Source organism: Budorcas taxicolor, chromosome 16, assembly GCF_023091745.1.
Source record: "Budorcas taxicolor isolate Tak-1 chromosome 16, Takin1.1, whole genome shotgun sequence".
NCBI classification, from domain to species: Eukaryota; Metazoa; Chordata; class Mammalia; order Artiodactyla; family Bovidae; genus Budorcas; species Budorcas taxicolor.
In genome coordinates this window covers 54,423,864-54,451,496 of record NC_068925.1, presented here as the reverse complement: position 1 = coordinate 54,451,496, position 27,633 = coordinate 54,423,864, and the positions used below count along the sequence as shown (strand labels likewise).

Here is a 27,633-nt window from a genome sequence, read left to right as displayed (position 1 = left end):
GGGCAGGAATCCCTTAGAAGAAATAGAGTAGCCATCATGGTCAGCAAAAGAGTCTGAAATGCAGTACTTGGATGTAATGTCAAAAACAACAGAATGATCTCTGCTCATTTCCAAGGCAAACCATTCAGTATCACAGTAATCCAAGTCTATGCCCTAAGCAGTAATGCTGAAGAAGCTGAAATTAAATGGTTTTATGAAGGCCTATAAGACCGTCTCGAATTAACACCCCCCAAAAGGGATAGACTACTCACTCCAGTATTCTTGGGCTTCCCTTGTGGCTCACCTGGTAAAAAATCCTCCTGGAATGTCAGAGACCTGGGTTCAATCCCTGGTTGGGATAATCCCCTGGAGAAAGGAAAGGCTACCCACTCCAGTGTTCTGGCCTGGAGAATTCCATGGACTGTATAGTTCATGGCTTCTCAAAGAGTCAGACACGACTGAGAGACTTTCACTTCACTTCACTTCACTTCACTTCACTTATCTTCCTTTTTTTTTTTTTTTTAAAAAAAAGACAGGAGTGTGGCAGTATGTAGTAGAGAGAGATTTGTAGATTAGATTTATGGTTTCTTCCCCAGGGTTCTGGGCTCTCTGTCACCTAGGGATGCAGGTAGGCATCTGGTTCCATGTCTGCAAACATCTCATGATGTTGAAAAGGTTCCCTGAACACTAAAGGAGAAGTTCACTATTGTGCCCCAAGTACATGGAGTTAGTTCTCAGGGTTCAACCTGAGCTCTGGTTCAACCTCAGTTTGGTGTTAAATAATTAAGTCTCTAGCCCTGCCAAAGATCCTTCATTGTCTCCTATTTATCCTGGGGATCAAATGAAAACAACCAAGAATGGCTTACAAGGCTCTGACTCTCTAGACCCCACTTGACAATTTCTAGTCCGCTCATATCTTTATGTGCTCTCCCCACTGACCTGCCTCAGGGGACCAGTTGTTCTATTTTCTTAAGACTGAGGGACTTCACAGAATGTAAGACTTTTGGTTTGAAATTTTTGAAAGTCTCAGGCAAACCAAATGATTTACTCACCTTGTACCATCTTCTCTGTTCACTCATGCCCAAATTCCTGAAAATCACTGATTATTTCCTGAATGTACTTTATTTTTTCTTGACATTTCAGTTTAGTTCAGTCACTCAGTCTTGTCCAACTCTTTGCGACCCCATGAATCGCAGCACTCCAGGCCTCCCTGTTCATCACCAACTCCCGGAGTTCACTCAGACTCACGTCCATCAAGTCTGTGATGCCATCCAGCCATCTCATCCTCTGTCGTCCCCTTCTCCTCCTGCCCGCAGTCCCTCCCAGCGTCAGAGTCTTTTCCAATGAGCCAACTCTTCGCATGAGGTGGCCAAAGTACTGGAGTTTCAGCTTTAGCATCATTCCTTCCAAAGAAATCCCAGGGTTGATCTCCTTCCGAATGGACTGGTTGGATCTCCTTGCAGTCCGAGGGACTCTCAAGAGTCTTCTCCAACACCACAGTTCAAAAGCATCAATTCTTCGGCGCTCAGCTTTCTTTACAGTCCAACTCTCACATCTATACATGACCACAGGAAAAACCATAGCCTTGACTAGACGGACCTTGGTTGGCAAAGCAATGTCTCTGCTTTTGTTTTTTGTTTTTTTTAATTTTAAAATCTTTAATTCTTACATGTGTTCCCAAACATGAACCCCCCTCCCACCTCCCTTCCCATAACATCTCTGTGGGTCATCCCCATGCACCAGCCCCAAGCATGCTGTATCCTGCGTCAGACATAGACTGGCGATTCAATTCTTACATGATAGTATACATGATAATATACTATCTAGGTTGGTCATAACTTTTCTTCCAAGGAGTAAGCATCTTTTAATTTCATGGCTGCAATCACCATCTGCAGTGATTTTGGAGCCCCAAAAAATAAAGTCTGACACTGTTTCCACTGTTTCCCCATCTATTTCCCATGAAGTGATGGGACCAGAGGCCATGATCTTCATTTTCTGAAAGTTGAGCTTTAAGCCAACTGTTTCACTCTCCTCTTTCACTTTCATTAAGAGGCTTTTTAGTTCCTCTTCACTTTCTGCCATAAGGGTGGTGTCATCTGCATATCTGAGGTGATTGATATTTCTCCTGGCAATCTTGATTCCAGCTTGTGCTTCTTCCAGCCCAGCATTTCTCATGATGTACTCTGCATATAAGCTAAATAAGCAGGGTGACAATATATAGCCTTGACATACTCCTTTTCCTATTTGGAACCAGTCTGTTTTTCCATGTCCAGTTCTAACTGTTGCTTCTTGACCTGCATATAGATGTCTCAAGAGGCAGGTTAGGTGGTGTGGTATTCCCATCTCTTTTCAGAATTTTCCACGGTTTATTGTGATCCACACAGTCAAAGGCTTTGGCATAGTCAATAAAGCAGAAATAGATGTTTTTCTGGAACTCTCTTGCTTTTTTGAAGATTCAGCAAATGTTGGCAATTTGATCTCTGGTTCCTCTGCCTTTTCTAAAGCCAGCTTGAACATCTGGAAGTTCACGGTTCACATATTGCTTAAGCCTGGCTTGGAGAATTTTGAACATTACTTTACTAGCGTGTGAGATGAGTGCAATTGTGAGGTAGTTTGAGCATTCTTTGGCATTGCCTTTCTTTGAGATTGGAATGAAAACTGACCTTTTCTAGTCCTGTGGCCACTGCTGAGTTTTCCAAATCTGCTGGCATATTGAGTGCAGCACTTTCACAGCATCATCTTTCAGGATGTGAAAGAGCTCAACTGGAATTCCATCACCTCCATTAGCTTTGTTTGTAGTGATGCTTTCTAAGGCCCACTTGACTTCACATTCCATGATGTCTGGCTCTAGATGAGTGATCATGCCATTGTGATTATCTTGGTCTTGTAGATCTTTTTTGTACAGTTCTTCTGTGTATTCCTGCCACCTCTTCTTAATGTCTTCTGCTTCTGTTAGGTCCATACCATTTCTGTCCTTTATTGAGCCCATCTTTGCATGAAATGTTCCCTTGGTATCTCTAATTTTCTTGAAGAGATCTCTAGTCTTCCCTATTCTGTTGTTTTCCTCTATTTCTTTGCACTGATCACTGAGGAAGGCTTTCTTATCTCTTCTTGCTCGTCTTTGGAACTCTGCATTCAGATGCTTATATCTTTCCTTTTCTCCTTTGCTTTTCACTTCTCTTCTTTTCACAGCTATTTGTAAGGCCTCCTCAGACAGCCATTTTGCTTTTTTGCATTTCTTTTCCATGGGGATGGTCTTGATCCCTATCTCCTGTACAATGTCACGATCTGCATTCCATAGTTCATCAGGCACTCTATCTATCAGATCTAGTCCCTTAAATCTATTAGGACCATCCATGTTACTGCAAATGGCAAGGTTTTATAAAGGACCAGTTAGTATTCTATTGTGTATAAATATGTGTGTGAGTGTGCATACACCCTATCTTCTTTATCTATTCACCTATCGGTGGACACATAGGTTGCTTCCATATATTGGTTGCACTGTACAATTTTGATTTCTATAACTGTGTAGTGTGGACTTCCCTATAGCTCAGATGGTAAAGAATCTGCCTGTAATGCCAAAGACCTGGGTTTGATCCCTATGTCTGGAAGATCCCCTGGAGAAGGAAATGGAAATACATTCCAGTATTCTTTCCTGGAGAATCCCATGAATGGAGGAGCCAGGTGGGCTATGGTCCATGGGGTACAAAGAGTTGGACATGACTAAGTGACACACACACAACTTTGTAGTGTAATTTTAAGTCTGGGAGCATGATGTCTTCAGCTTTGTCCTTTTTCAAGATTGCTTTGGCTATTCAGGATCTTTGGTGGTTCTATACAAATTTTAGAATTCTTTTTTTGTAGTTCTGTTAAAAATGCCATCGATATTTTGATTTTTTTTTTATTCTGTAAATTGCTTTGGGTAGAATGGACATTTTAACAATATTGACTATTCTAATCCACAAACATAGTGTATCCTTTTATTCATTTGTGTCATCTTCTGTTGCTTTCCTCAGTGTCCCACAGTTTTCAGAGTACATGTTTAAATTATTTTTGATGCAATCGTAAATAAGACTTTCTTAATTTCTCTTTCTGATAGTTCATTTTTTGGTGTAATCTTTGGGGACTGCAAGGAGATCCAACCAGTCCATTCTAAAGGAGATCAGTCCTGGGTGTTCTTTGGAAGGACTGATGCTAAAGCTGAAACTCCAGTACTTTGGCCACCTCATGCGAAGAGTTGACTCATTGGAAAAGACTCTGATGCTGGGAGGGATTGGGGGCAGGAGGAGAAGGGGATGACTGGGAATAAGATGGATGGATGGCATCACCGACTCAATGGACGTGAGTCTGAGTGAACTCCGGGAGTTGGTGATGGACAGGGAGGCCTGGCATGCTGTGATTCATGGGGTCACAAAGAGTCGGACACAACTGATTGAAATGAACTGAACTGAACTGGACTTGGGGTTTTCAATATAGTATCACATATCCTGCAAGTGGTGACAGTTTTACTTCTTCCTTTACAATTTGGATGCTTTTTATTTCTTTTTCATACCTAATTGCTGTGGCTATGACTCCCAATATTATGTTTAATAAAAGTGGTGAGAGTAGACATCCTTGTTTTTCTTTTTTTCTTTAATCTTAAAGGAAAAGTTTTCAGCACTGACTGTTGTATTTTTTGTAGGTTTGTCATATATGATGTTCCTTATGTTGAGATATGTTCCTTCTATACTTGCTTTGTTGGGGGTTTTTTTTTTTATCATAAATGGATGTTGAAATTTGTCATATGCCTTTTCTGCATGTATTGAGATGATTGTATGGTTGTTATTCTTTGTTAATGTGGTGTGTCATATTGATTTATTTATGGGTGTAAAAATGTTCTTGCATCCCTTGAATGAATTCCACTTGATCATGATGTATGATCCTTTTAATGTATTATTGAATTTGATTTGCTAATATTTTGAATTTTTGCATCTATATTCATCAAGGACATTGACCTATAATTTTTGTGTGTGTACACATGGTGTCTTTGTCTAGTTTTGTTAACTAGGGTAGTGCTGGCTTCATAGAATAAATTTGGAAATATTTCTGCCTCTTCAATTTTTTTGAATAATTTGAGAAGGATAGGCATTAATTCTTCTTTAAATGCTTGGTAGAATTCACCCGTGAAGCCATCTGCAGGGGAGTTTTTTGATTACCAATTCAGTTTTTTGACTAATAGTTGGTTTATTCAGATTTCCATTTCTTCATGATTCAGTTTTGAAAGATTGTATGTTTCTAAGAATTTATCCATTTCATCTAGGTTGTCTAATTTCTTGGCATATAGTTGTATTTTCTCATGATCCTTTGTATTTTTGTGGTGGTGTTTGTATTTTCTCCTCTTTCATTTGTGTTTTTATTTGAGTCCTCTCTCATTTTCTTCCTTTTTTCTTTCCTCTTCCTTTTTCTTCCTTCTCCTTTCTTCCTTCCATAGCTAAAGATTTGTCAGTTTGGTTTATATTTTTAAAGAACCAACTTTTAGTTTCGTTGACTTTTTCTTTTCTTTTTTTTTTTTTTTGGTCTCTCATTTATTCCCACTCTGATCTTTATTATTTCTTCCCTTCTACTAACTTTGGGCTTTGGTTCTTTTTTTCTAGTTCTTTTAAATGTACATTTAGATTCAATACCTGAGATTTTTTTTTTTCCCTTTAAACAAGACTGTGTCTCTATGAACTTCTCTTCTTTTTATTTATTTTTGACGTGTTGAGTCTTTGTTGCTGTGTGGGCTCTCCTGTAGTTGTCGTGTGCAGGCTTCTCACTGTGATGGCTTCTCTTGCTGCAGAGGACAGGCTCTAGGGTGTGTGAGCTTCAGTAGTTGGGGCTCCTGGATTCTAGAGCACAGGCTCAATAGTTGTGGCACACAGGCTTAGCTGCTCGGTGGCACGTCGGATCTTCGCAGATCAGGAAGTGAACCTGTGTCTCCTGAGTTGGAACGCAGATTCTTTACCACTGAGGCTCCAGGGAAGCCTGAACTTTCCTTTTAGATCTGCTTTTGCTGCATCCTAGAGATTTTGGAAATTTGTGTTTAACTTTCATTTATCTCTAGATAGTTTTTAATTTCTTTTGGACCCATTGATTGTTTAGTAGCATGTTTTCTAGTCATGCAAGACAACTTCACTTCCTGCAGTTGAATTTTAGTTTCATACCATTGTGGTATGGAAGAGATGCTTGAAAAGATTTCAATCTTCTTAAATTTATGGAGACTTTTGTTTTGTGGCCTAAAAGGTAACCTATCCTAGAGAATGTTCCTTGTGTGTTTGAGAAGAATGTGTATTCTGCAGTTTTTGAATGCAATGATCTTCTTATATTTATTAAGTCCATCTGATCTAATGTGTTATTTAAGGCCTGTGTTTCCTTACTGATTCTTTTGTCTGGATAATCTACCCATTAATGTAAGTGGAGTATTAAAGTCACCTACTATTATTGTATTATTGTTAATTTCTCCCTTTATTTCTAATAATTTACTTTTTACACTTATATTGTCTTGTGTTGAGTGCATATTTCTCTGCGCTTTTATTTTGTTTGACCTTCTTTTTTTGTTTTTATGAACTAAACAAAAAAGCCACCTCTCCTGTTCTTGAAGGATTGGCCTTGTATGGAAGTGTTCCTTGTATAGACTACTTGTAACTGGTGCCTTTGACAGTGCAGCTGGGGCTGGTAGGTCTGTGTAGGGGTAAGTACCTTAGGGGTACTGTGCCTGAGGCCACTTTGGCAGAAGGCTGGAACTGGAGTGGGAATGGGTCAGGGGGAGTCTGGGAGGGATTCAGTGGTGCTCACTGGTGCCTCAAACCCTGGAGAAGGCTCCTTACTCATTTGGCAGAAGCTCTAAGGTTAGTAGATGGATTTATTTCCCTTGTATTATAGGTGCTCTTTTGGAGAAGGCAATGGCAACCCACTCCAGTACTCTTGCCTGGAAAATCCCATGGATAGAGGAGCCTGGTAGGCTGCAGCCCATGGGGTCGCTAAGAGTCGGACACGACTGAGCGACTTCACTTTCACTTTTCATTTTGATGCATTGGAGAAGGTAATGGCAAACCCACTCCAGTGTTCTTGCCTGGAGAATCCCAGGGACGGTGGAGCCTGGTGGGCTGCCGTCTATGGGGCCGCACAGAGTCGGACACAACTGAAGCAACTTAGCAGCAGCAGCAGCAGCAATAGGTGCTCTTTAAGCTGTTGTTTTTTCTCACTGTGTCCCATTATGGGTGAATCTGAGTTCAGTTCTTCAGCAATATCCTTTCTTACTATAGGTCGCAGAGTCAGGAGTGGGTTTCCTGTGGATACTATGTATCTGTCTTTCCTACCCACATCTATGTGGTCCTTTTACATGCAGTAGCTATTTGTCAGCCCTCAGGTTTTCTTCTGGAGGATTTCTCTATATGTAGGTGTATATTCAGTGCACCCTTCGGAGAAGGTGAGCTCAGGGTTTTCCTATATTACCATCTCGGACCCTTTCTTTGTCTGGTAAAACTCAGGTCAAAGCCCACTCTTTCCAAGAAAGGCTTCCCTGTCCTCCCTGTTCCCCTATTCTAGATTGGGTCTCCATTTATATCTATATAATTTGGGGCTTGCACTTACCATAATACTTATCAACTGAATTTATAACATTTTTGTCTCTCTGTTGGATTGCAAGTTCCTTGAATATAGGAGCTATGACTTTTAACTCATTTTAGTATCCTTAATACTTAGCAAAATACCTAGCTTGTGATGATTAATAAAGGCTTGTTGAATAAAAGAATGTATAAACAGGTATTATGATGAGTGGACGAACCAAAGAAGGTTACAGTAGAAGAAATCACGGGGTGGTCGTTCCCAAGCACTGTGCCGTCCTACAGTTCTTCTTGGATGAGCTGCCAGATTTGAATTCGTCTGTGAAATGTATGTATTTGTCCCATACAGTATTGTGAGGATAAAATGAATGAATAAGTATGGAAATCTTAGGAGAGTTTTTGGTACATTGTAAGTGTTCTAGCTATCTGTTGAGTAATAAACCATCTCAGAGCATAGTGATAAAATTATTTGATATTATCTCTTTGCTTCTGGAGATTGGCTAGGCTGGGCAAATCTGGTTCTGTCTCTCTAATGTGATTACAGTAAGGTAGCTGCTGGAGCTGAGGTCCTCTTGAAGCGTTCTTCACTCACATGTCTGGAACCTGGGCTGGAAAGACTCATGTGCCTGATGGTTGAAATAGCTGGACTCATGGGGCATCCTTCTGTATGTATATGTTGTCTTTCCACATGGTCTGTCCAGTGTGGCAGCCTCTGAGTGGTTTTCACATATATATATATATACTTCATATGTAGCACCTAAAAACTCTAAGAGCAGATTTCCGAGAGAATCCATGGGAGGCTACATGGCCTTTTATGGCCTAGCCCATGCATTTTCAACAGAGGTGATATTGCTTTCTGGGGTTGAAAATTGATTTGTGGAAAGGTGTAAAAAATACCATTTTTTAAATGTAAAAAACACAAATATACATACAGTACAAGAAATATATTTGTGGATTTAAAATATTAGGTTGGCCAAAAAGTTCATTTAGGTTTTTCTGTAAGATGTTTCAGAAAAACTTGAAAGAATCTTTTGGCCAACCCAATATTATGGAGATGAAAATACAATGAGAAAAAAAATGTCTAAAAAAGCTTTCTCAGGAGGGAAGAAATAATGAATAAAATAAGGTTGAGAAGCTGTGCCTTGGCTTTAAAGACAATGGCACCCCACTGCAGCACTCTTGCCTGGAAAATCCCATGGACGGAGGAGCCTGGTAGGCTGCAGTCCATGGGGTCACACAGAGTCGGACACGACTGAGTGACTTCACTTTTACTTTTCACTTTCATGCGTTGGAGAAGGAAATGGCAACCCACTCCAGTGTTCTTGCCTGGAGAATCCCAGGGACAGGGGAGCCTGGTAGGCTGCCATCTCTGGAGTCGCACAGAGTCGGACATGATGAAGCAACTTAGCAGCAGCAGCAGCAGCAGCAGTGTCATTTTGGCTATATTCTGTTGATGTAAACAGTCAGAAGCCTGCCAAATTCAAAGGGAGAGATAGAGATCTCCATCTCCTAAGGGGAGGAATAGCGAAGAATTTGCTGCCATATTTAAATCAGCCAGAGTAAACATTCTATAGATTCTTGAAATTATGGAGCTCTGTCAGAAGCAAAGTTATACAAACCGCAGAACATGAAAAGCAGTGAGGAGAGGGGATCTGTTAAAAGACAAAGTGAACTTGAACCTGTGACAAAGCAAGAGGTTTTGTTTCTAGGCTCAGATTAAAATGCTCACCTTCATGTACAGAAGAAGGAGGGGTCAAGGCAGCTGAGTCTTCATGACTAGCCCTGTCATCCAGAAGGGGCCCACACGAAAGGATACAGTAACTCTCAATGCTTTTACAGACACTGGAAGGTGCTGTGACATTGTAGTTGTGACTGTGTCATCATTATTGCTGACCCCAGTATCCCTGTCTTAAGCATTGTTTGGAAGGACATTCTTATTTTACAGATTAGAAAAATGACCTGGTGAAGGAAAGCAGCTTGACTGTTGGCACACGCAGAGATGAATCCTACTTTGCTAGGTTCCCATGAACTCCCATGCCTCAGAGAATAATTTGAGAAATCATTAGTAACTGATGGACTACAGTTGTTACTGTGCAAAGACCCAAGGCCTAGAGAGGCTCCAGTGGACCAAGGCTGCCTATTCTTAGGGAAGAGTTTTGGGCTTTGTTCATATGGCTGTGGATGTGCTTTCATATCTCAGTGAGGGCAGGCTGTTCCAGATCGCCCATCTCATGGGTACCATATTTTCTTTTCTTGATACCTTGGCACACTTATTTATCTTTTTTCTCAGCCCTTAAAAAACTCAGGTCTTTCATTGTTTTCTTTTTTCTTTTTTTGCATGACATTTAATTCATAATAATTAATACAATACTAATTACATTAGTATATATATATTTTTAATTTTTATTTTCACCTTATTTTACTTTACAATACTGTATTGGTTTTGCCATACATTGACATGAATCCACCACGGGTGTACATGCGTTCCCAAACATGAACCCCCCTCCCACCTCCCTCCCCACAACATCCCTCTGGGTCATCCCTGTGCACCAGCCCCAAGCACGCTGTATCCTGCATCGGACATAGACTGGCAATTCGATTCTTACATGATAGTATACCTGTTTCAATGCCATTCTCCCAAATCACCCCACCCTCTCCCTCTCCCTCTCCCTCTGAGTCCAAAAGTCCGCTATACACATCTGTGTCTTTTTTGCTGTCTTGCATAGAGGGTCATCATTGCCATCTTTCTAAATTCCATATATATGTGTTAGTATACTGTATTGGTGTTTTTCTTTCTGGCTTACTTCACTCTGTATAATCGGCTCCAGTTTCATCCATCTCATCAGAACTGATTCAAATGTATTCTTTTTAACGGCTGAGTAATACTCCATTGTGTATATGTACCACAGCTTTCTTATGCATTCATCTGCTGATGGACATCTAGGTTGTTTCCATGTCCTGGCTATTATAAACAGTGCTGCGATGAACATTGGGGTACATGTGTCTCTTTCAATTCTGGTTTCCTCTTTGTGTATGCCCAGCAGTGGGATTGCTGGGTCATAAGGCAGTTCTGTTTGCAATTTTTTTAAGGAATCTCCACACTGATCTTCATAGTGGCTGTACTAGTTTGCATTCCCACCAACAGTGTAGGAGGGTTCCCTTTTCTCCACACCCTCTCCAGCATTTATTGCTTGCAGATTTTTTGGATCACAGCCATTCTGACTGGTGTGAAGTGGTACCTCATTGTGGTTTTGATTTGCATTTCTCTAATAATGAGTGATGTTGAGCATCTTTTCATGTGTTTGTTAGCCATCCATATGTCTTCTTTGGAGAAATGTCTATTTAGTTCTTTGGCCCATTTTTTGATTGGGTTGTTTATTTTTCTGGAATTGAGCTGCATAAGTTGCTTGTATATTTTTGAGATTAGTTGTTTGTCAGTTGCTTCGTTTGCTATTATTTTCTCCCATTCAGAAGGCTGTCTTTTCACCTTGCTTATATTTTCCTTTGTTGTGCAGAAGCTTTTAATTTTAATTAGATCCCATTTGTTTATTTTTGCTTTTATTTCCAGAATTCTGGGAGGTGGATCATAGAGGATCCTGCTGTGATTTATGTTGGAGAGTGTTTTGCCTATGTTCTCCTCTAGCATATTTTCATAGTAAGTTTTTGGTAGACAAAATATTTGTTTACAACCATTTTTGAAAAATGCGTTTATTAAGCAAAGAATTCCAGGTCAAAACACTTGTTTACTAGTAATATTGCTATTACTCCACTGTTTAACTGTCTTCCATTGGTGTTTCTAAGAAGTTGGTTGTCTGATTGATTGTTTTCTTTGTTGTAGTTGTCTTTTTTCCTGCTTATAAAAAATATTGGAATGGTATTTTGTGGGCTTAAAATAATCTGTCTAAATGTGTATTTTTAAAAAGTTATCGATCTTAAAAGTTATTGTGCTTGTTCCAGAACTAGGTATATTCTTGTAAATAGGCTTCTTTTCCCTTTTTCCATGCTAAAGTCATGAAGAATAATCTCAGCATGCCTTTGGCCCCTGTGCATTATAGGAAGCTGTTTATCCCTAATATCTCAGATTAAATTCTTCAGATACTCAGGACATGGCCTTTTCTCACTACTTCATATCCTTCTTCTTCTGGAACTCATGTTGTACTCAGTCACATCCAACTCCTTGTGGCCCCATGGACTGCAGCCCACCAGATCACCCCGTCCATGGAATTTTCCAGGCAAGAATAGTGGAATTGGTTGCTATTTCTCACTCCAAGGGATCTTCCTGACCCAAGGATTGAACCCATGTTTCTTGCATCTCCTGCATTGGCAGGCAGAATCCTCACTGCTTATGCCACCTGGGAAGCCCCTCTGGAAGTCATCGCAAAACTGAGAAAATCTTCAACTTCCCTGATATTCCCTTTAACTTTCTATTATAACTGAAACCTATTTTCTCTGAGCACCTCATTTTCCCCTGGAGTAAGTGGAGGCTGTTTCCCCTCACACACCCCTGGTATCCATGGCTGGAGGTACAGTTTATGTTTTTCTTGCTCTTCATTGATGTTCACCAATCATTTTTCCATTCTTCCTGAATTGCACATCATCAGAGTATAACCACTCTCTAATCTTTTCATTTTTACTTCAACAGTAACATGTGTTACTTTTGGGGTCCATTTCTGGACCTTTTCTTACTAGTTCAATATGTAAGGTGGAGTGTGGATTGAAGGCAGGGAGGCAGAAGGTGGGGATGGCAAGGAAAGGGAAGTTCTTATATATCAACTCAGGCTTGGTCCAACCTCGGCAAATTTTGGGAATGGTGGTGGAAATGACCTGTCCTGGCCTGCCTTTCTTTGGATCATATATCACATAGCCCAGTAAGCCTCAAGAAGATGGACAATGGTCTGCCGTTTATGGACTCATCAACAGAAATGGCAGTATGCCTCTCAGATGTCAAGGATGAAAGCATCACAGAGCATCTTGAGCATTACTAAATTCATATTTTTTACCTAAATAATTCCATTTCTTGAAATGTTTTCTAAGAAAGGAATGAGAGAGGTGGATAAAGATAATTTTGCAATGTAATTTATCCCAGTGTTGGAACAGTCTAACCTTTCCATGATTGAGAGTTTGTTACATAATTGTGGTGTAAATATAAGAGGAAATATTAGGAAGGGATGGAGTCTATCTTATTTATGTGCACAGTGACCACCACAAAGTGTGACATATAATAACCCTAAAATAAAAATGTTTTTGGTAAGAATCTCATTGAGATCTAATTCATATACCATACAAATTACCCATTTAAAGAATATAACTCAGTTTTTTTTTAGCATATTCTTAGCTATAGGCAGTAATCAATTTTAGAACATTTTCCCCACTCCAAATTGAAACCCTGAATCCATTAAGAGTTACTCTTCATTTCCCTTTTACTGCCACGTTCTTCGCAGCGAATCTGCTTTCTATATCTATAGATTTGCTGATTCTGGACAGTTAATATAAGTGGGATGATTCAATACGTGATCCTTTGTGATTGGCTTGTTTCAGTTTTCATAATGCTTTCAAGGTTCATCTGTGTGGTACCATAAATCAATACTTCATTCCTTTTCATTGCCAAATAATATTACATTTTTCTACTTTTTGGCTAACATGAATAATGCTACTATGAACATGCATGCACAAATTTTTGTGCAAACATGTGCTTTTATTTTGCTTGGAATATATATTTAGGAGTAGAATTCCTAGGTCATATGGTAACTCTGCTTAAACCTTGGCAACCACTACATGGTTTTCCAAAGAGGCTAGACATTTTACATTCCTACCAGTAATGTATGAGTATTCCAATTTCTCCACATGCTTGCCATACAATAATTATTTGTTGAATAAAACAATAACATAGATAATTGATGCAAAAACTATAATTGTATTATTTTTTCTTTTACAAATTTGTGTGGTAAACAAAATTTGCGGAAATATAATAGGCTATGGACTTCCCTGGTAGTCCAGTGATTAAGAATCCACCTGCCAATGCAGGGGGCACAGGTCTGATCCCTGGTCTGGGAAATTCCACATTCTTCGGGGTAACTAAGTCCATGTGCCACAGTTACTGAGCCCGTGTGATACAACTACGGAAGCCTGGTTACCCAGAGCCTGTGCTCCGAAGCAAAAGAATCCACCACAATGAAAAGCTCACACACCGCAACTAGAGAAAACCTGTGCACAGCAGTGAAGGCCCAGCACAGTCAACAATAAATAAAATAAAGTTTACAAATAAATCAGAAGTTCATTTTTATCAGAGAAATATAAATTGTTATTTCTGGTTTGATAAGACTAGGAATACTCAAAAGTTCATTATAATAATCACATATTCTAATTTGCTGCCATGAAGAAACATTGCTTTTAAAAGAAGAAAAAAAAATTTTTTTTGATGTTGTTGGTCAGTAGGAAGTTGTATCAGAGATGAGAAGCTCTCTCCAGAAAGAAGTTTTCATGGGCAGTAGAGTTTGAGTAGAGGTGTTGCTTGCATTGAGCTGCATTCATTTGTCTTGTTTTGGTTGCATGTGAGGACTCAGTGGGGTTCAGCATTCTTGCTGTTGTTCAGTCACTAAGTACTTTGGCCTCCTGATGTGAAGAACTGACTCATTGGAAACACCCTCATGCTAGGAAAGATTGAAGGTAGGAGGAGAAGGGGACAACAGAGGATGAGATGGGTGGATGGCATCACTGACTCAATGGACATGAGTTTGAGTAAGCTCTGGGAGTTGGTGATGGACAGGGAAGCCTGGTGTGCTGCAGTCCATGGGGTCACAAAATGTCAGACACGATTGAGTGACTGAACTGACCTGAACTGAAGTCATGTTCGACTCTTTGTGACTCGATGAACTGCAGCACATCAGGCTTCCCGGTCCTTCACGATTTTCCGGAGGTTTGTTCAAACTCATGTCCATTGAGTCAGTGATGCCATCCAACCATCTCATCCTTTGTCAATCCCTTCTCCCCTTTCCCTCAGTCTTTCCCAGCATCAAGGTCTTTTCCAATGAGTCGGCTCTTTGCATCAGGTGGCCAAAGTATTGGAACTTCAGCTTCAACATCAGTCCTTCCAATAAATATTCAGGACTGATCTCCTTAAGGATTGACTGATTTTATCTTCTTGCTGTCCAAGGTCTTCTCCAGTACCACAATTTGAATGCATCAATTCTTCAGCACTCAGCCTTCTTTATGGTTCAATTCTCACATCCGTACACAACTACTGGAAAAACCATAGCTTTGATTATATGGACCTTTGTTGAAAACAATAGAAATCAACTCCAGTAAAGCAGAAAAGGAATGTATCTGAAGGCTGTTGACTGGCTTGCAGAAGGCTGGAGATCCAAGCTAAGGAAAATGAGCAGAAACCAAGGAGGAAAGGAGTCAGTCCACCCCAGAGGAGGAATCAGTGGGCCACCAGGATCTTTATGTCTGGACAACATTGCTGGGACACTGAGTATCAACCTGTGCAGACTCGTGCTGCCATGTCAGAGGACCTGTGAATCTAATGTTGCTTTGCTTCTTTCTTTCTTTAACCTTGACAGCATTCAGTTTGATGAAGCTTAGGTCACATACCCATGCCGCAACTGTGAGGAAGCCAGGAGAAGACTGTCTCCCCATGACCTATAGACGAAAGGAAGCATTCTTCCATAGTGTTGGGTCCCCTACCTCCTATGCCTTGTGCGATTTCTCTCAAAAGAAGGGCACTTGGGCACTCAGCAGGCAGGATGACATTGATTTTTAGTCCAGATTGCAATGTCATAATCACAAGTATTTGACAAGAAAGGATGTTGTTTCTTGTGTGGGGGAGAAAGACCAGACTGACAAATCACTCATGGCAGGAAATACTACAGACAAAAATACCTCTTAGTGTTGTATTAATCAGGGTGACTAATGCTAGCTGCTGTTACATACAACTCCAAAGTCATGGTGCTGTAACACAAGGTTTTATTTATTGCTTAAATCTAGAGTCCAAATAGGTATTCACTAGGCAGCTTTCTCAGTGGTTGTGCAAGGCTCAGGCTTCTTTCATCTATGGTTCTACCCACTCCAAGGCAATCCCTTCTAGGACTTTCCTGGAACCCCTGAATGTGCAGACAATGAAAAAGTGGATGGAGCATTACTCAGGAGGTTTCAGGGCTCAAGTCAGGAAGTGGGGACCTCACCTCTCTTATATTCCATTGGCTAGATGTCAGTCACATGGCCTCATCTAATTACAAGGAAGGCTGGGAAAATGCAGTCCAGCTGTGTGGCTAAGACAGCAAGGAAATGGGCTTGTTAAGTATGTAACCAGGCTCTGCCAGAAGTCCTTTATTTATAAAGGAAATAAAAATTACCTTTTGGCAAAATCTACTGCAGTGATTCTTACTATGCTTTCGGTCAGCAGCCTCTCTGAGAGTGTGATAAACTCTCCACCCTAAAAACATATACATTTTATAGACAACCTCAGGAATTAAGGCTACTCCTGGCATTTGGGAATCCCCAGGTTAAGAACCCTTGGTGGAGGTGGTAAGCAGAGAACAAACTGACATTTCTTTTTTTTAAATTTTAATTTTTACTTTATTTTACTTAACAGTACTGTACTGGTTTTGGCATGCATTGACATGCGTGCCTACTATGTACAGAGCACATTTCTGGGTACTATGGAGTCAGATCACTGAACTAGATGCAATCTCTGATCTAGAAGGGCTCTCATTCTTAGGATAAAATCAGAGAGAGAAATGTCACCTAGACCAAAAATGCTAACTGCTGTACAGAAGCCTCAAGCATCAGCATACATAGCTATAGGCCAATAAAGAAGTAAATCTTTAAGGTTGGGTTGCAAAGTAGAAATGAGACCAGCCATCCATTCATTCATCTATCCATTTATTTACCGAGTTCCTACTCTACTCTGGGCACTAGTTTAAGTGACTAGGATGAAGCAGTGAATAGACGGAGCAAGAGTCTGTCCTCAGGGAAGCTTACATTCTAGTTGGGAAGATGGAAGCAGGAGGGAGATATTAGCTTAAAAAAAAGTTTAACTCACTCAGTAACCATAGACCCTTGATGAACTCGTAAACATCTTTGATTCTAAGGAGAAGGATTCCCAGGCAACACTGCCTGCTTAGAGGCCAGTATGGTTGACCTGAACCTCATGGCCACCTTGGCTCCCATCCTTGGAGAGGACCTGGCAGAGCTGGACCAGCTCTAAGCAGGCTGTGCCTACAGATCAAATAGCTGGAGTCATCTGAGCCTTTTCCCTGGTGAGCAAAACTGTTCGAGTGAGAAACTACACAGAGGATGTTACAGATGTGACATTACCAAAAATGAGAGGTGAAGCTGAAAGGAACTTTTCTAAACCATCATTAAAAAAACAAAAACAAAAACAAAGTTTATCCCAGATAAAGGGCTGTCAGTTTCTTATAAAACTAGGCATGCATCTACTCTTTGACCCAGAAACTCCACTCTTAGGTATCCGCTCAACTAAAATGAAGACACGTGTCCACAGAAACACTTAACACAGAATGTTTATGGCAGCTTTTATTCATAATAGCCACAGATTGGAAGCAGCCCAAGTGTCCATCAGCAAGAGAATGAATAAACAAATGTGGTGTGTTTATAGAAAGGAATGCTTCTCAGTTCTAAGAGGAAACACACCCCTGATGCAGACAACAATATGAATAAATCTCATATAAACATTATGCTGAGTGAAAAAAAGCCAGATGCAGAGGAGAATATACTGTATGCTTTGCTGTTTATTGAGCTCTGACTGGTAAAGCTCTTGTCTGTGGTAGAATTAAATTTCAAAGAGTTGTTTCTCATGGAAAAGTGGGGGCAGGGATTGATGAGAAGGAATAGGAGTGGACTGTCTGAGTGATGGTAATCTTCTATATCTTGTTGGGGGGTTGGGTTTCACAGGTGCATGCCTGTGTCAAAACTCAGAATGGTACACTTAAGATTTGCATTTTATGTACGTTTTACCTCAAAGGAAAAGAAAAACCCTTAATTCAAGTTAATATGCATACTGAAGTGTTGTGAGTGATGTGAGCTGATGTCTCCATCTTTGAAGTGTGTAAAAAATATTGAGATGGATGGACAAACAAATATCTAATAAAGCAAGTATAGTAAAATGTTAATTATAGAATCAAGGAGATAGATGTGTGAGTATTTACAGTTCTTTCAACATTTCTTTATGTTTAAACATTTTCATAATAAAATTTTGGGAAGAAAACTGCTATTGCTAAATAATAAACCACTCAAAGATTTGGTATCTTAAAACAGTTATGATTTCTCACATTTCTGTGGGTTGATCCGATGGTTATACTGCTTCATGAGGTGTTGGCTAGGTTACTGAGATGGTTGGAAGGTCAAAAATAATCTCATTTAATTGGTACTGGGGCTGGCCACCAGGTGAGAGCTTATGGGCTTTGTTCTTTCCCTGTGGACTCTCTTAACGGGCTGCTTCATTTTCCTCATGTGGTATGCTTAGTTGCTCAGTCATGTCTGACTCTTTGCAACCCTTTGGACAGTAGCCCACCAGGCTCCTCTGTCCATGGGATTTTCCAGACAAGAATACTGGCGTAGGTTGTCATTTCCTTTTCCAGAGGATCTTCCTGACCCAGGGATCAAACCTGTGTCTCCTGCATTGCAGATAGATTCTTTACTGGCTGAGCCATAAGGGAAGCCCTGACTTTCCTCACAGTGTGGCAACTAGGTTCTAAGTGGGAAGTCCATGAAGGAAATAAGCAGAAGCTACCAGTTTTCTTTAGGCCTGGATTGGAAAATAGTGTCATTTTTTGCTGCATCCAGATTTAAGGGAAGGGAAAACAGAGTCCACCCAATGGGAGGCATGACAAAAATACACAGCCACCCTGAATTAACCAACATTTTTTGGACCAGTTATTTTATAGGACTGCTGCTACTGCTGCTAAGTCACTTCAGTTGTGTCCGACTCTGTGTGACCCCATAGACAGTGGCCCACCAGGCTCCCCAGTCCCTGGGATTCCCCAGGCAAGAACACTGGAGTGGGTTGCCATTTCCTTCTCCAATTTTATAGGACAGACTACCTTATTTTTGTGTTCTCATTATGAAAATATTGTAAGATCACTATCAAAGGCAGAGTTAATGAAAGAGAATGTAGTCACAATATATAGGGAACAGTGATGATGAAGGTATATTAGGAAGTTAGTTGATAACAATATTACTGTGTCACTTTTCAGATTTTTCTGGACTTTGTGACATTTGTGTTATTTGCCAGCTTTTAAGAATGTTTGTAAATATTACGATTTCATTTTTTGTTCTAAGGGAAATCAGGAGTGCCAGGACAGCTAGGCTCATATAGGTTAGTCAAGGGAAGGCCTCACTTAGAGCTGGCATTTTAACAGTAGCGTGTGCATGCTGAGTCACTTCAGTCGTGTCTGACTCTTTGTGACTCTATGGACTGTAGTCTGCCAGGCTCCTCTGCCCATGGGATCCTCCAGGTAAGAATATTGGAGTGGGTTGCCATGCACACCTCCAGGGGATCTTCCTGACCCTGGCAGGATCAGATTCACGTCTCTTATGTCTCCTGCATTGGCAGGCAGGTTCTTTACCACTATTGCCACCTAGGAAGTTCACAAAGATGAACCTGTAGAACTAGAGTTCAGATCCCTGATGTGTTAATCACTCAGTCATGTCTGACTCTTTGTGACCTCATGGACTATAGCCAGCCAGACTCCTCTGTGCATGGAATTTCCCAGGTAAGAATACCAGAGTGGGTAGCCATTCCCTTCTTCAGGGCATCTTCCCAACCCAGGGATCAAACCCAGGCCTGCTGCATTGCAGGCAGTTTCTTTGCTGCCTGAGCCACCAGGGAATATTTACTGTTAATCTCATTTTGAATTTGTAATTAAAAATTTTTTCCCTTAAAAAGGCTTCCAAATTACTGGATTGGTCAAAAAGTTTAACATTTTATGGAAAAATCCAGACAAACTTTTTGACCAACTCAATATATGTGTTTCAAGCAACATAAACTTGGATTCTTCTCTGGATAAGAGTAAAATATAGTTTTATTTATCTTTGCTATAGGTCAGCTGTAACTTCTCTGCACTAGATCTATGGCTTACATTGGAGTACTTTAATAGCATCACAGTTAGGCGCAGTTCATGCCTTTTCTTGCAAACTGTTAACCAGCATCTTCTTTCAGTCAAATCCCAAGCACAACTACAGTAAAGAACAGCTTACCTCTAAGAAAGCATAGGGGCTGAGACTGGGGGAAGAGTATATTTGCTCTCTCAAATTTGAATTTATTGTGTTGCCTCATTGGGGGCATTTCCTTCTTTCAAGTAGAGAATTTTACTATTTGACTTATTAGTGTTTCATTCCAGGTTCATGGTTTAGAGTGGGGCTTCCCAGCTAGCTCATTGGTAAAGGATCTGCCAGCGCAGGAGACGCAGGAGACACAGGTTCTATCCCTGGGTTGGAAAGATGTCCTGGAGAAAGAAATGGCAACCCACTCCAGTATTCTTGCCTGGAGAATCCCATGGACTGAGGAGTCTGGTGGGTTACAGTCCATGGGGTCGCAAAGAGTCAGACATGACTGAGCACATAAGAAAACTAAGGATTTCCAAATCTTTAATTAATTAATTTGGCTGTGCTGGGTCTTAGTTGGGACTTGAGAGTTCTTTGAAAAAGTGAAAGTGAAGTCGCTCAGTCATGTCCGACTCTTTGCCACCCCATAGACTGTAGCCTACAAGGCTCCTCTGTCCATGGGATTTTCCAGGCAATAGTACTGGAGTTGATTGCCATTTCCTTCTCCAGGGGATCTTCCCAACCCAGGGCTCGAACCTGGGTCTCTGGCATTGTAGTTCTTTAGTTGCATGCAAACTCTCAGTTGTGGCACATGGAATCTAATTCCCTGACCCGGGCCTCTTTAGCTACTGGACCACCAGGCAAGTCCCAGGAGTTGCTTCGAACTCTTAACAGCATGTTCCTGGAGAGGTAGAAAATCATAAGTGGTACCATCCGATCCTGCCAGTAGCAGGATATAGCTTAACATCTCAGGGAGATGAATTTTGTTGTGTTTAATGTGGAGCAAATATTCACTCCCCCCAATCCCAGCCCCTATTCTTTCTTAGAGGTAAGCTGTTCTTTACTCAAAGCTGTTCTTTACTCAAGCTGTGCTTGGGATTTGACTGAAAGAAGATGCTGGTTAATTGTTTGCACTTGGGATGGTGGGGATAATTTCTAATGACCATTGGGTAGAGCATCTCTCACCCTTCTGGAGCTCCCCTCCCCTAATTCCCTTCAGCAAATACCATGGTTGACTTGCTTCTCTTTCCAGGCTGGCTTTTCCTGTGTGTACTCTCAGCCCCAACCACTGTGCGCTGTGGGTACAGATGGCAGCGTATCTCATTCCCACCCCTCTGTTCCTTAATCAGGCTTTCCTCTCTTCCTGGATGCCTTTTTCCCCATCATATTTACTTTCCTTAGTGCCAACCAGCCAACTCCTACTCTCCTCAGCCAATTCCTATTCATTTTTATCTATGAATTTAACACCTACAGGATAACTTAACAATTGTCCCAGGCTTGACTTCTTTTTCAGAATAACCCTACTTCCTTCACTCCATGGAATATATTAATTGTATCTCTCCTAGCTGCAGCTTCTCCAGATACTTGGGCTGTATCATTTAGCATTGTTTCTAGGGCATTGTACAACATGTCACTGTATGTAGTAGGTCCAAAAGCGATGCTGAAATTGTGAATTTTTTTCTCACTAAAGTTATTCTCTTTCCAAGTCATCTCTTCCGTTCTCAGTTACACAGCCTGAAACTGGGAATCTCAAAAAATCTTCTACCTTCACTCTCCTCTTTTAGTATTGCTTCTTAGTCTCCGAAAGAAATTCTCTTAAGTAGTGAGTTATAGGAGGGGAGAGGTAACTTCTTGAAAGTAATGGCTCGGAATACCTTTCGCTGAAAGGTTATTCCTGAAAGCTGGCTGCTGTTAGCCAAATCAGCCTGCCTTAAGATAATGTCACTGGGAATTAAAGGATCACAGTTTCCAGTATTATGCCTCTCTATTAGAGACAGATTGTTCAAGCAAGTAGAAGGAAAACCCTAGGAAGAATATGAGCTCTTGGGGAAGGTCAGGAGTGGGGAATAATGAGCAGTTACTTTATTATTTTTTTAAAATATTTTTATTTCTATAACCTTTATGGCTCCTGAGCAACATCTATGCAATTCTTTAGTGAATAATCAAGAAGTTATTGACTTTAACTATCATTTTCAAAGGTTGCCAGAATCATGTTAGGTTTCTGTTGTTGTTTCCACAGTCCTCGGCATGCGGAACTTACCCAACCAGGGACTGAATGAATGACCCCTGAAGTGCAAGCTCAGAAACCTAATCAGTGCACTACAAGCAAAGTTCCAAGCAGTTACTTTATTGATACTGCCTCTTGTTTAGAGGTGGGCAAAATTGTCATCAGAGGGCTTCTTCTGAGCATATCAGAGGCAAAAAATCAGCTCACCTCCTCTGGACTTCTGTGTAAGCTCAGAATTGGCAGAGTATGGTCCTAGCTGATTTTCAGGGGTTGAATGAGAACGGTTCTTTTTTTTTTTTTCTTTGAGTTTGGTCCTGGAATCTCCCATCATTCTCTCTCTCATTAGCTCCCAAAGCTGAAACCATAGAACAGGTGTACCAAATATTCCAATTCCCTTCCTGAGGTGCTTCTCTGTTACAGTGACGTCAGGCTTGATCATGTGATTGCCTTTGGCCAAGGCAATAAGAGTGGAAGTCCAAGTTTTAGGAGACAGTGTCCCAAATGAAGCCTGTGCCATCAGCCTGGGTTTCAGATTGAAGGCAACATGGAAAGGAGTTGTTGTTGACCTAGGGTAACAAGCAGCATAAATGAGAATGATTTCCTTGTGGTTGTAAGTCCCTTTGATGTGGGGGTTGTTTGTTACTGCAGCAAATGTTATCTTAGGCTGACTGATACATGCAGTCAGTTAAAGCAATCTACTGGATTGCTGTATTTCCTAAAGAAAGCTGGGGAAAGAGCTTAACTTAGAAAAAGTTTTAGTCAACATTAACTTATTCAATATTTATTTTAGAGATAAAGGAATTACTATATAATAAACATTTCCACTTGCTTCAGTTATCTCTAACCTGGCATTATCCGTTTTGTGTCTATAGGTAAGTTGATTTGTAGTTGGCCTGGTCATTCTTTGAATATATATCAGGTACCTACTCTCATCCTACTCTGGGTGATAGTGATGGACAGGAAAGCCTGTGTGCTGCAGTCCATGTGGTCGCAAAGTGTCGGACGTGAGTTAGTGACTGAACAACAGCAACAAACTCTCATTCAAACACTGTTAGGCGCTGGACATAGTGGTGAACAGAACAGACAGGTCCTGGTCCCTGTAGAGCTTTTATTTTCATCAAGTTAGGCAAGTAAAAACCAAAATAAAGGGCCAAATATAAACATGGTAATTTTTGAAAGTGATTACAAGAGCAATAAAGCAGGATAAAGTAATAGAGAGTACCTGTGAAGGGTAAGGGAAGGGCGTGGGGTCTCTCTAAAACATTTGGGTTCACCATATAGAGGTAGCTGTCTTTATACTACAGAGAAATTAAACTGATATGTACAAATGGCTTTTTAAAACTTTTAATGGAGTCACAATTTTACATTAATTCCTTTACTAAAAGCATGGGAGATTTTAACACTGAGAGCCATTTTTTTTTTAAATGAAAGATTGTGATGTAAACATTCATCTTCAAATTTATCTGGTGTTAAGTCTGGATGTTATGAATAAAAGGACTTCATACCATTGTTGAAGAGAACTCTTCTTGGATGACACTGGGAAGGACTCAATTTATAAAGTAGCCAGGGAAACCCCATGACAGGGCAGTTAACTTTAGTTTGGTTCCAAAACATGAGACCTGTGTGTTCTGTGAAGCTCTGATCTAGGACATTCCATTTTCTGATAGTAGGGCTCCTCTTTGGACAGAGTCTGCCTTCTGCCTCCAACAAGGCAAAGAAGAGCTCAGAGTGCTGATGGTCACACTTACAAAAACATACCCACTAGGTTTTATGTTTTCAAATTCAGCAAAACCAGAGAAGGTGAGAAGAATGATCATATCCATCAAAAGGTAACTCATATATTTTGCAACCATTATACTCTCCAGTGAGAATCAGAAGATCTCAAAATTAAAAGCCGTGAAGCTCATCATTTTACAGCTGTGGTTGTGGTTGTTCAGTTGCTCAGTCATGTCTCACTTTTTGTGACCCTGTGGACTGCAGCATGCCAGGCTTCCCTGTCCTCCACTATCTCCCAGAGTTTGCTCAATCTCATGTCCATTGAGCCGATGATGCCATCCAACCATCTCATCCTCTGTTGCCCCCTTCTCCTCCTTCCCTCAATCATTCCCAGTATCAGGGTCTTTTCTAATGAGTTGGATCTTTGCATCAGGTAACCAAAGTATTGAATCTTCAGCTTCAGCATCAGTCCTTCCAATGAATACTCAGGATTGGTTTCCTTTAGGATTGACTGGTTTGATCTCATTGCAGTCCAAGGGACTCTCAAGAGTCTTCTCCAACACCACCATTCAAAAGTATCAATTCTTTAGCACTCAGCCTTCTTTACATTCCAACTCGTACAACCATACATGACTTCTAGAAAAACCATAGCTTTGACTAGACGGACCTTTGTTGGTAAAGTGATGTCTCTGATTTTTAACACACTTGGTTGTCATAGCTTTTCTTCCAAGGAGCAAGTGTCTTTATTTCATGGCTGCAGTCACTGTCTGCAGTGATTTTGGAGCCCAAGAAAATAAAATCTGTCACTGTTTCCATTTTTCCCCATCTATTTGTCATGAAGGGATAGGACTGGATGCCATGATCTTCATTTTTTGAATGTTGAGTTTTAAGCAAGATAAGATATTACTATGAACTTTCTGAGTTGGCTTGTTCATTTGTTCTCTCATTCATTCATTCACTCATGTACTCATTCATTCAACAAATACTCATTAAGCACCAAGTCACTTGGAGCTGGGCACTGAGCTGGACCCTGAAATGATAACAGAGGACAATCTTTGTTCCTAGAAGGTTTTCAGTGTGGACAGTCTAGGGGGAGTGAGAGCTAGAAGGAAAGGCAGATGGTTCTATGAGTTCTGCTTATCCCTAAATAGCCTGATCTGCTCTAGGTAGCAGTGACCAATGATGTATTCCCTGAAGAGCTGACCCTGCAGCAGATATCTGAAGGTTAAGTAAGGTTCAACAAGGAGAAGGACATACAAAGGAGATGCTTTGAGACCCTTCCAGGGCAGGGAGCAAAGCACTCACAAAGGAACTCTGGTGATGGGTTCAGAAAACTGAAGGTAACTGAGATTGGAGAGTGAAGAGCAAGAGACACAAAGTTTCTAAGAGAAGGGAGGAAGTCATGAGCATGATGAAAACCTCTAAAGAGGGAGTGACATAACCAAATTTTCTTTCTGAAAAGAACATGCTACCTAGGAATGGAAGGGCAACCACTGAATGCAGATTTAAAGATCTTCAGGAACCATACAGCAGATTTTCTGTATCATACTTTATGGTGAAATAGTGAAAGCATTTCCCCTTGAGACCAGGAGTAAAACAAAGATTTCCCTAATAACTACTTTCTGTAAGTCCTAGACAATGTCATAAGGTCAGAAAAAGAAATAAAAATCACAGTGATTGGGAAGAAGACCTGTTACTGTTTGTAGGTGAAAATAATTATCTAGGTACAAAGTCCAAAAGAATTTGCCCACAAATTGTTAGAAGTAATATACAAACTTGGAAGGTTATTAGATGCAAGAGCACTGTAAAAAATAAATTGTTTAAAAGGCTGGAGAAAATGTGGAGAAAAAGGAAGCCTCTTATACTGTTGGTGGGAATGTAAGTTGGTACAGTCACTATGGAAAAAAAAAAAAGCTAAAAATAGTATTGCCAAGTATTACCATATGATTCTGCAATCCTGTTCTTGAGCATGTATCTGGACAAAACTATAATTCAAACTGATATATGCACCCCTATATTCATAGCAGCACTATTCAGAATAGCCAATACATGAAAGCAACCTAAATGTCCAGCAACAGATGAATAGATAAAGAAGATGTGAGATATATATACAGTGGGATATTACTCAACCATTAAAAAGAACAAAATAATGCCATTTGCAATATAGATGGACTTAGTGATTATCATACTAAGTGAAGTAAGTCAGAAGGAAAAAAAGAAATGATATGATATGATATGATATGATATCACTTATATATGGAATTTAAGATATGACACAAAAAAGCCTATCTTGAAACAAGGACAGACTCACAGACATAGATAACCAACCTGTGGTTGCCAAGGATGAAGGGGAGTAGGAGAGGGATGAACCTGGAATTTGGGATTGGTATTGGGTTGGCCAATAAGTTCATTTGGATTTTTCCATAATATGTGGTAGAAAATCCAAATGAACTTTTTTGCCAACCCAATAGATACAACCTATTACATATAAAAATGGATAGAAAACAAAGTCCTACTGTATAGCACAGGAAGCTATATTCAATGTCTTTTTTAAAACCATAATGAAAAACAATATAAAAAGGAATGTCTATAAATGTATAACTGAGTCACTTTGCTGTTTAGCAGAAATTAACACAACATTGTAAATTATACTTCAAGAAAGGTTTTTTTTTTTTTAATATGCTAGCAGCAAGAAAGCAGGAAGTAAAGTGTTAATAAAGATGCATTTACAATAGCATAAAAATGGAATACTTATGAATAAATCTAATGAGTTCTTCTGAAAATGTGAAGCACTAATGAAATTTAAAAAGACAAGTAAAAGTATTCATCATATTTGTAGATCACAAATGTATTTCTGTAAAAATGTCAACTTTTCCTACATCTACAGATTCAATTCAGTCTCAATCAAAAGCCCTCACCCTTTGAAGTTAGAAATTGATAAGATGATTCTTAAATCTATGTGGAAATGGAAAGGGCTAAGATTAGTTAAGGCAATATAGAGGAAGCAAAAATAGGTAAAAGGTTTAAACTATGATGTTAGAGAAGACTCTTGAGAGTCCCTTGGACTGCAATGAGATCCAATCAGTCCATCCTAAAGGAGATCAGTCCTGGGTGTTCATTGGAAGGATTGATGCTGAAGCTGAAAGTCCAGTATTTTGGCCACCTGATGCGAAGAGTTGACTCCCTAGAAAAAATCCTGATGCTGGGAGGGATTGGGGGGCAGGAGGAGAAGGGGACAACAGAGGATGAGATGGCTGGATGGCATCACTGACTCTATGGACATGAGTTTGGGTAAACTCTGGGAGTTGGTGATGGACAGGGAAGCCTGGTGTGCTGCGATTCATGGGGTCACAAAGAGTCAGACACGACTGAGCGACTGAACTGAACTGATTATGTACCAAGACCTATTAAAATCAACAGTAGTTAAGACAGTGTAGTGTTGACACCTGGATGGACAAAAAAGACCAATAAAACAAAAGAGAGAACCCAGAAATAGACACACACATATACAGTCACCTGGTTTATATGGTGACACTGCAATGTGGTGGTGGAATGGTTTTTTTAAAATGAATGCTGCTGGGTCAGTTGGATGATTCATTTGAAAAAAAAATGACAGGTAGATTGTAACCTACGTGTGAAAGGCAATGCAAAACAAAAATAAGAGAAAAAACTCTCTTAGAAGAAGATGTGGGGGAATAATTTCATAATTTGGGATTGGGCAAAATCATTTTAAGCAGCAGATTCAAAGCTCCAACCGGAAAGGAAAAAATAATCGGTAAATTGGACTACATTAAAATGAAGAGCTTCTGTTCTTCACCAGATACCACAGAGGGAGTGAAAAGACAGTTCATGTGATGAAAGAAGATATTTGAAATGCATATATTTGACCAAAGACCAATTTCCATACAAATAATTGTTACTGTTCAGTTGCTAACTTGTGTCTGGCTCTTTGCGACCTCATGGCCTACAGCCCACCAGGCTTCCCCATCCTTCCCTATCTCCTGGAGTTTGCTCAAATTCACGTCCATTGAGTCTGTAATGCTATCTGAGCATCTCAACCTC

The 27,633-nt window shown here is 40.2% G+C and overlaps 1 protein-coding gene across 1 annotated transcript in view; it reads left to right on the top strand.

The window, feature by feature from the left end:
- KAZN (kazrin, periplakin interacting protein) overlaps positions 1-27,633 on the top strand; it is a 1,324,556-nt gene that overhangs the window by 98,148 nt on the left and 1,198,775 nt on the right. The gene's annotated exons all lie outside the window — the stretch shown is intronic.